The sequence below is a fragment of the Suricata suricatta genome, chromosome 1 (genome assembly GCF_006229205.1).
Source record: "Suricata suricatta isolate VVHF042 chromosome 1, meerkat_22Aug2017_6uvM2_HiC, whole genome shotgun sequence".
Lineage (NCBI taxonomy): Eukaryota > Metazoa > Chordata > Mammalia > Carnivora > Herpestidae > Suricata > Suricata suricatta.
The window spans coordinates 14,279,200-14,288,208 of NC_043700.1; the positions used below are offsets into that span (position 1 = coordinate 14,279,200).

The 9,009-nt window shown below is 40.2% G+C and overlaps 1 long non-coding RNA gene across 2 annotated transcripts in view; it reads left to right on the forward strand.

The window, feature by feature from the left end:
• LOC115287735 overlaps positions 1-8,519 on the forward strand; it is a 16,828-nt gene extending 8,309 nt beyond the window's left edge. For both annotated transcript variants that reach the window (XR_003906624.1, XR_003906625.1), the window contains 3 exons: positions 6,245-6,325; positions 7,947-8,220; positions 8,378-8,519. This is a non-coding gene — a long non-coding RNA (uncharacterized LOC115287735). The remainder of the gene's footprint in view (positions 1-6,244; positions 6,326-7,946; positions 8,221-8,377) is intronic.
• Positions 8,520-9,009: the final 490 nt, after the last annotated feature.

Here is a 9,009-nt window from a genome sequence, read left to right on the forward strand (position 1 = left end):
GGGGGGGGGGGGGGGGGGGGGGGGGGGGGGGGGGGGGGGGGGGCAAACAGAGCTAGTTATATAGAAAAAAGGTCCAGAAAATCATATGGTCCCCTTTAGTGTTGGCTGAGTACTGAACCAGGCCTGTGGAATCCAGTACTCCAAAATGCTAGATGAAGCATGACTGGCAAACTAAATATCCCCAGAGCTCACACAGACCTTGGAATTGACCAACTCTCCCACAGGCAGAATGGAGAGGCCTTACTGATCATCCAAGGTATTTATGCCTCGTAGGCAGGCTGAACAATCCCTGGAGTAAGGGCTATTTTCTATATGTCTTAGCAAAGCTTAAAAACAAGTCTTAAAGGGATAAATCTGATATGCAAGTAAAATTGCTTGCTCCAGCAAAGGCAAAAACTTATTAAGGTAAGACAAAAAGCAAAATCCAGACCATCAACAACATAAAATACACACTGTCTAAAACCTAATAAAAATTACTAAACATGTCAAGAAGTAAGAAAATATGACCCATAGCAAAGGCGGGGGGGAGGGGGGAGAACTAAGCAATAGGAACAGACACAAAAGCCATAGACGATGGAGCTAGCACACAAGGATTTTTTTAAGCTAATATAATTGTGAACACATGTTTACAGGAAAATATGAACCTAATGAGGAAATACATTGGAGATATCAAAAAAGAATCAAATGAAATTACTAGGATAAAAAAAGTTTACCCAGATGAACCCAGACCCAGATCTTGGCATCCAAATCCATTCTCCAATAGGAGAATCCAGAGCTCCTTGGAAAAATGACAGAGTCTTGGGCTAAGGCAGGGAATATGCAAGATGAGTCTGGTGCCAGATGGTAAGGACGTCCTCAAGAGCTAAAATGATGGGTATATGTCAAAGGGACACAGGAGCCAACCGAAAGCCCTATGCCTGAACAATTTTAACAAAAAACAAAGAAGAAATACTGGATTATAATCAAAGTATAAAATAAATATCTATGGGTTCACACAGACACAAATTAATGATAAATAAATCAATGCAAATAACTCATATAGAAGAATTTCAAATAACTGTACATAGTTACTTCTTCCTCAAAGATGCAGAGCATAGCTCTTACCCCTTAAGCATCTTCCTTCCAATGAGTACAGGATTGAAAAACCAGAAAAACACTACCTCAGTCAGGTATCACCAAAATTACCATCACTGGTGACAAATCATGTTGATAGCATGCATCCTTAATACCATGAGATGAGAATGGCACTTTACCTCTGTGGTCTTCCTCCCCAAACCCATAACTCCAATGTGGCAGCCAAAATAATGGCCCCCAAAATGTTCACCTTTCAAAGCCCAGAACCTGTGAATATATTACCTATGACAAAAGGGACTTTACAGATGAGATTAAGGATTCAGACCTTAGATGGAGAGATTATCCGCGATTACCTGGCTCTACCCAGTCTCACTGTATGAGTCCTTAAAAGTGGATACCCTCTATTGGCTCTGTAGTCAGGCGAGAAAGAGAAAGATGTGACAGTGGGAAAAGGGTCAGAGATGTGGAAGGGTCAGAGGGCTGCTAGGTTTGTAGACGGAGGAAGAAACCACCAGCCAAGAAACTGTAGACCGTCTCTAGATCCTGCAAAAGGTAAGGACACAGTCTCCCCGGAGCCGCCGGAGAGGGTTACAGCCATGCTGACATCTTGATTTTGGTCCAGGAGGACACATGTCAGACCTCTGACGTCCAGAATTGTTAACAAATACATTTGTGCTATTTAAGCCACTAAATCTGGAGTAATTTGTTCCCATAGCAATAAAGAACACATACATTAAGTCTAACCATGAGATAAACAAACCCAAACTGAGCAACATTCCACAAAATACCTCATCAAAACTGTCAAGATCATCAAAAACAAAGAAAGTCTGAGAAACCACCACAGCCTAGATGAGCTTAGGGAGACATGATACACGTAATGATGTAATATTACCTGGAATGTAGGATCCTAGGTGAGAAAAAGGACACTGCATAAAACCTAAGGAAATGTGAATGAACTAAGGACTTTAGTTAATAGTAATGCATCAATTTCGGCTCACTATTTGTAACAAATGTACCACCGTAATAGAAAAGGGTATTAACAAGAAGAAAAACTAGGTGAGGAATGTACAGGAATACTATGTACTATCTTTGCAAAATTTCTGTAAATCTAAAAATGTTCTAACGTAAGTTTTTTTAAAAAAATTCACTGGATAGGATTAGCAGCAGTTTAGATACAGAAGACAAGGCAATATGAAATCATAGCAATACAAGCTATCCAAAATGGAGCCTGGGGGCGCCTGGATGGCTCAGTCAGTTAAGTGTTTGGCTTCGGCTCAGGTCATGATCTCATGGTTCGTAGGTTCAAGCCTCGCGTCGGGCTCTGTGCTGACAGCTAACTCAGAGCCTGGAACCTGCTTTGGATTCTGTGTCTCCCTCTCTCTCTCTCTCTCTGACCCTCCCCTGCTCACACTGTCTCTCTCTGTCTCTCAAAATTAAATAAAAAACATTTTTTAAAAAATGGAGCCTGGAGATTTAGAAAATGACTGAAAGAAGAAATAAACAGAGACTGAGTGAGCTTTGGGAAAATGCAAAGCATTCTGACACATATATAACTGAAGCTCCAGAAAGAGGGGAAGGGATGCCAGAAAAGAAAATCTTTGAAGAAACAATGACCCCCAATTTTCTAAATTTGATGAAATCCACAGATATAAGAAGTTCAGCAAACTCTAAGGAAAACAAACAAACAAGAAACACAGGAAGGAATATTATATTCAAGCTCTGAAAACACATGATAAAGAGAAAAATCTTAAGATTAATATTACATAGAAAAAAACATTACATAGAAGAAAAAATGTTACATAGAGAAGAACAAAAATAAAAAGATAGCAGACTTCTCATCAGAATTTTGCAAGCCCAAAAGGCAATGAAATGGTACCAGTTAGTAATCAGATTGATCAATTCAATATAAAAAGCAGCAAAAAGCATAATTAAACAGGTAGCACTGCAACTACACAGCTTCTGCACAGCAGGAACCATCCAGAAAATGAAAAGGCAACCTACTGAATAGGAGAAAATAATCACAAATCGTATCTGGTCAGGGACTAATATCCAAACTATATAAAGAACCCCTACAACTCAAAAGAAAAGTAAAATCCAATTTAAAAATGGGCAGAAGATCTGAACAGACATTTTTTCCAAAGAAAATACACAGATGGACAACAGACACATGAAAAAATGTTCTACATCATTAATCATCAAGGAAATGCAAGTCAAAACCACAATGAGACATCACCTCATACCTGTTAGGATGGCTAGTATCAAAAAGACAAGCGCTAACAAGTGTTGGCAAGGGTGCACAGAAAAGAGAACCCTGGTGCCCTGTTGGTGGGAATGTAAACTATGGAAAACAGCATGGTGGTTCCTCAAAAAATTAAAAATACATGAGCACATAGGGGAGGAATCATTGGAATCTACTTCTGCAACATTATAGCGCTATATGCTAACTAACTTGGATGTAAAATAAGTGAATGAATGAATGAAATAAAAATTTAAAAAAGCAAACATCTAAAAATTTTTTTAAAAATACAGAGGCGCATGGGTGGCTCAGTCATTTAAGCATTCAGCTTTTAATTTCACCTCAGGTCATGATCTCACAGTTCGTGAGTTCAGGTCCCGCATTTGGCTCTGTGCTGACAGTGTGAAGCCTGCTTGGGATTCTCTCTCTCCCTCTCTCTCTCTCTCCTCCCCCATGTTCTCTTTCTCTTGCTCTCAAAGTAAATAAATAAATAAAACTTATTTTAAAATCTAAAAATAGAACTACCATATGATCCAGGAATTCCACATCTGGGAATTTACCTGAAGAAAATTAAAACATAAACTCAAAAATATATGTATACCCTCATGTTCATTGCAGCACTATTTACAATAGCCAAGTTAAGGAAACAACTTAAATGGATTCAATTTTATCCATTGCAAGATATTTTCTTCTTATTATTTTACAATATCATTTTAAAAATTTTAATTTCCATTTTCTGGTTTTTAAAATATCACTGTAGGGGCGCCTGGGTGGCTCAGTTGGTTAAGCATCCGACTTCGGCTCAGGTCATGATCTCACAGTTTGTGGGTTTGAGCCCCACGTCAGGCTCAATAAAATTGAATGAACAAATGAGGAAATTATGGTATATATACAATGGAATAATATTCATTTATTAAAGAGAATGAAATCCTGCCATTGCAACTATATGGGTGGACTTGAGAGCATTATCCTAAATGAAATAAGTCAGACAGAGAAGGAGAAACACTCTATGATCTCTCCTATATGTGGAGTCTAAAATAAAAAGTGAAGCTCATAGATACAGAGAACAAATTGGTGATTGCCAGAGGCATGGGATGAGAATTGGAAGACATGGGTGAACTGTTCTTTGTTTTTTTTGTTTAAATAAATAAAGTGATATTTTATTTTATTTAAAAATGTTTTAAATGTTTGTTTATTTTTGAGACAGAGCATGAGCAGGGGAGGGGCAGAGAGAAAGGGAGACACAGCATCCGAGGCAGGCTCCAGTCACAGAGCTGTCAGCACAGAGCCTGACGCGGGGCTCAAACCCACAAACTGTGAGATCATGACCTGAGCTGAAGTCGGATGCTTAACCGACTGAGCAACCCACACGCCCCTATGGTGATATTTTAAAAACCAGAAAATGGAAATTAAAAATTTTTAAATGATATTGTAAAACAATAAGAAAATAGCTTGCAATGGATAAAATAAAAATCCTGGAAATCATCAAATTAAAAATTAATGAATTTACATATAATTATTTTTAAATTCAACAGGAAAGAATATAAACAAAATAATAAAAACAAATAGCAAACTGAAAACCAATATTTGCAACATATAAAACAAGGTCTTAATTTGTATGAAATAAAAAATAAGTAAGATTTCTTCCAGTCTACTTATAAAAAGATCAAAACTCCAATAGAAAAATGGGCATATGCAGAAAGTAGATATTTCATAGAAAAAAATGAGGACTTGATATGTAAGAAATATACTCAGCTGCAGCTCTAACTAAATAAATGATCATTAAAATAAGAATTTTTAATGAATGATTTTGGCAAAGATCAAAAGGCTTGATAGGAAACACATTTTTGCAAGTTCAAGGTAAACAGATGCTCTTACACATCTGTTGTAGGACAGAAAATTGGTGCAACCCCTTTGGAGGGCAACTTGACAATAAATATCTTAATGTAAACTTGATGTACCCTTTAATCTAGCATTTCTGGATATGGATATTCATTGTGTTACTATCTTGGTAGATATAAGTTAGGGCATGTGGTACTCATCACAGCATTGATATTAATATAAAAATATATAAGCAATCTAAAACTTAAAAAACAAAAAGCATGAACACAAAACTGAGGTGAACACAAAAGTTAGAACTTAGTTTAAAAAGAAGATTTACAAACTAGAATCAATTAGGAAATAACTGTAGGGCAATGTATCAACCTACATGTTGTATGAAGGCAAATTATACTGCTGATGCCCTAAAGTAACCCTTTGAAAGAGACAGAGTCCACTGTTGCAATGGGTTCAGTAGTGGCCCCAGAAAAGGCATGGTCATGTCCTAACACCCAGAATCTGTGACTATAATCTTCTTAGAACCTGGGCCTTTGCAGACATGGTTAAGTTAAGACTCTTGAAATGAGATCATTCAGGATTACTTTTGTGGGCTTATGTCCAAAGACAAGTGGCCTAGAGAAAGACAGAGAGGAGAAGACACATGGACAGAATGATAAGTGTTGTAAAGACAAAGACAGAGATTGCACAGATTGTGGTACAAAAGCCAAAGAATGCTTGGAGCACCAAAAATGGAAAGAGGCAAGGAAGGATTCCTCTCCAGGGCCTCTGGAGGCCAAGAACCATGGTCATTTTTATGCTTCCACTGTAAATATAATCTGACTAATCATTGATTAACCACCCCTACCTTTCAAGGTACACAACATCAAATAGATGTAGGATCTTTTACCCTCAACTGTCTACATTATTTCATTTACCACCCAGTTTCTGGGTTGGTGAGAATTTTATCATGCTTCATCTCAACTTCGTGGACCTACGTGGTCCCCCATATGGGGTTCTGAATGATTTGTCCCTTTTCCAACCTGATAAATTGACAATATCAGAAAAATTTCTGACTTTTTGGCATTTTTTAATATCTTTATTTCTATTCATTGCCAGGAAAGATCAAGAGAGTGGGAGAAAGTGGAATGGCACATGAAGAATAGTTTTTGCTTTATTTTTCTCTCTACATGCCTACAGGTAATTTTTTAAATGTTTTGACCTATTAATACTTTTAATGAGGACAACTAAATAGATTCAATGTGTTTTCAGAGCAACAATAAGGCCATTGACCTTAAGAAACCTTAGTCAGCAAAAACATTTTAGCTATTTCATGTGGCTCCACAAAAATATGAATACAGACACACCAACCACCCCCCATCTACATATCTTATCAGAGTCATTAACAAAACTTAAACATTCACTTTCATGATATGATTAGACCTATTTTTCATAGAATGACCCATTTTTGTGAGAGACTTAGACCAAACGAATATCCCCAGCTTTTTGACCAGCAGAGAAGGAAGGAAGTGTACAAACTGACATTTACTGAGTAAATACTACAGACAGGCCCCTCTGCTACACCCTTAACCACCCTAACATCCTGATAGGTCATTCCCTTTGAGGTTGAGGATCTAATTCCGCTTCAGTATTTTCTCATCTCTGCCTGGTCTGCTGGAGCAGGTGCCTCTCTGTTATCTCTGCTTCTACTTTGGTTTCCTGACAGTCCATTCTGGACTCAGATGCACCCAAGTATTATTAAAATAGATCTTGTCACTTTCCTGCCTAATCCCCTAGAGGCATTTCCCAGAGCAATTAGAATAAAATCCACCCTCCCTTCAGTGGCCTACAAACCCTGCACGCAGTCTGGGCCCGCACCTACTGAGCCCTCTCCCACTTCATCTGGGACTACCCCTTCCCCACCCCCTCACTGTGCCTTAGCGCAGGGGTGAGGCATAAGCAAACAACAGCCCACAAGGCAAACAGCTGACCACCTGCTTTTGAACAGCCCCTGAGCTAAGAATGGTTAGTACGTGTTTAAAGGGTTGGGAAAAAATCAAAAGAAGAATACTATTTCGTGACACGTGAAAATGATATGCAATTCCAATATCAGGGTCCATAAATAAAGTTTTCTTGGAAGACAGCCATGCTCGTGTTCGTGTATGCAGGGCTTTCGTGCTACAAATAGCTGAGTAACTGCAATTAAGACTGAACAACTTGGGGGGCGGGGCGGTGCCTGGGTGGCTCAGTCGGTTAAGCATCCGACTGGCCTCAGGTCATGATTTCCTGGTTCCTGAGTTTGAGCTCCGCATCGCTCGCTGCTGTCAGCACAGAGCCCACTTCCCATCCACTGTCCCTTCTCTCCCTGTCCCTCCCCGGCTGGTGCTTCCTCTATCAAAATAAATAAATACATAAAAAGACTGAACAGCTCACCTATTTACTAGGTGGTCCTTTGCAAGAAAAGTTAGCTGAACCCTGCTTTAATCGCACCGGTCTCCTTTCTTTCTAAGACTTGACCTGTTCATTCTTTCCTCAGGGCTTTCTATTTCCTGTTCCCTCCTTCCAGAATGTTCTTCAGCTCCTGCATTGTTGGTTTTGTTCTCATGAGGTCTCATTATCAGGGACAAAACCCGCAGAAAGTCATGTACTATTAGATTGTACCTCTCATCCAGGAAAGAGCCGGTCTCCAATCCCTGGATAGAGACCCTGGATTTCAGATTCTTTTTTCCTATCTGGCAGCAGCCAGGAAACAGAAGTGGGAAGCTTTCTGGGGGGCCAGGGGCGGCTCTGAGCTCCATCGACCCGGTGATTCCCTCTGCAGTCAGTGTGAATGGATGTGCCTCACCTGTTGCACCTGGGATTCTAAGACGTTGGGGCAGAGACTGTGTGTCCCATCTTCCAGACCAGAGGGAACAAAGGCGGCTTCAGAGACCCCTCTAGTCCTGTGTCAGCCACATCTCCGTCCCACTACACCAGCAAAGCCAGTGCACAGCCCGGAATGCTTGGCGGAATTTGTGGACGTGGAAATGCAAAGGCGGATGTTTCTATCATGACAGCCCGCCGGCGCGCAGGAGACAGCAGCCCCTGGATGAAAGGTAAATAACTTCAGTGTGCGGTGTAGTCAAAGCGCACGGATCTTAGATCAAGGGACCCTCCCCCTTCATATCAGGGGCAGGACCAGGGGGAGTCGGTGGGCCACTCTGAGCCAGCCTCCCCTTCTCTAAAATACCAACTTGCCGAATCCTCTTTCAGATTCCTAAGGATCAAAGGAGAAAACATTTGTAAAACTGTTTTGCCAACTAAATCTTACAGAATAGAAAGTATTTCTCTGAATACCATGAACCAAGAACACCGCCTTCTGGGTTAATAAATCCCACTGTGACAACTCTCACAATCTCGTGCGTATTTTAAGACATTTTCATTAAATCGGTATGTCTTTAAATGTATCATTTTGTCCATAAACTAGATAAAGAAAAGATACAGTAAGATTTTAGGGCGTGCCGGGGCTTACCATGCAAATGCGCCGTGTGAGATACAGGGGGCAGTCTGTTGGAGGAGGCGGAGAGGAGGAAGGGAGACTCTGAAAAGAGAAAGCCGCAGAGATAACAGATCAAGGTCAAGTGGGGAGAGAAACGCATGGTAACTTCTCTCACATTTATGTGGCAGTTTGAATTTAAAAACAATATACTTCTCAAAGCAATCCAGCGAAGGGGGCGTGCCTTCGGAATTGTGTCAGCCTCACTGAGGATACCGAAGACCAAGGGGAGCCTTCCGACGGAACCAAGGGAAGCTTCGTTGGAAGTTAGAGGAAAATGCAATAAATCCATGCACAGTGGGGACAATGCGGGGCCAAGAGCTGGTTTTAACATGAACGGGTATGGCTG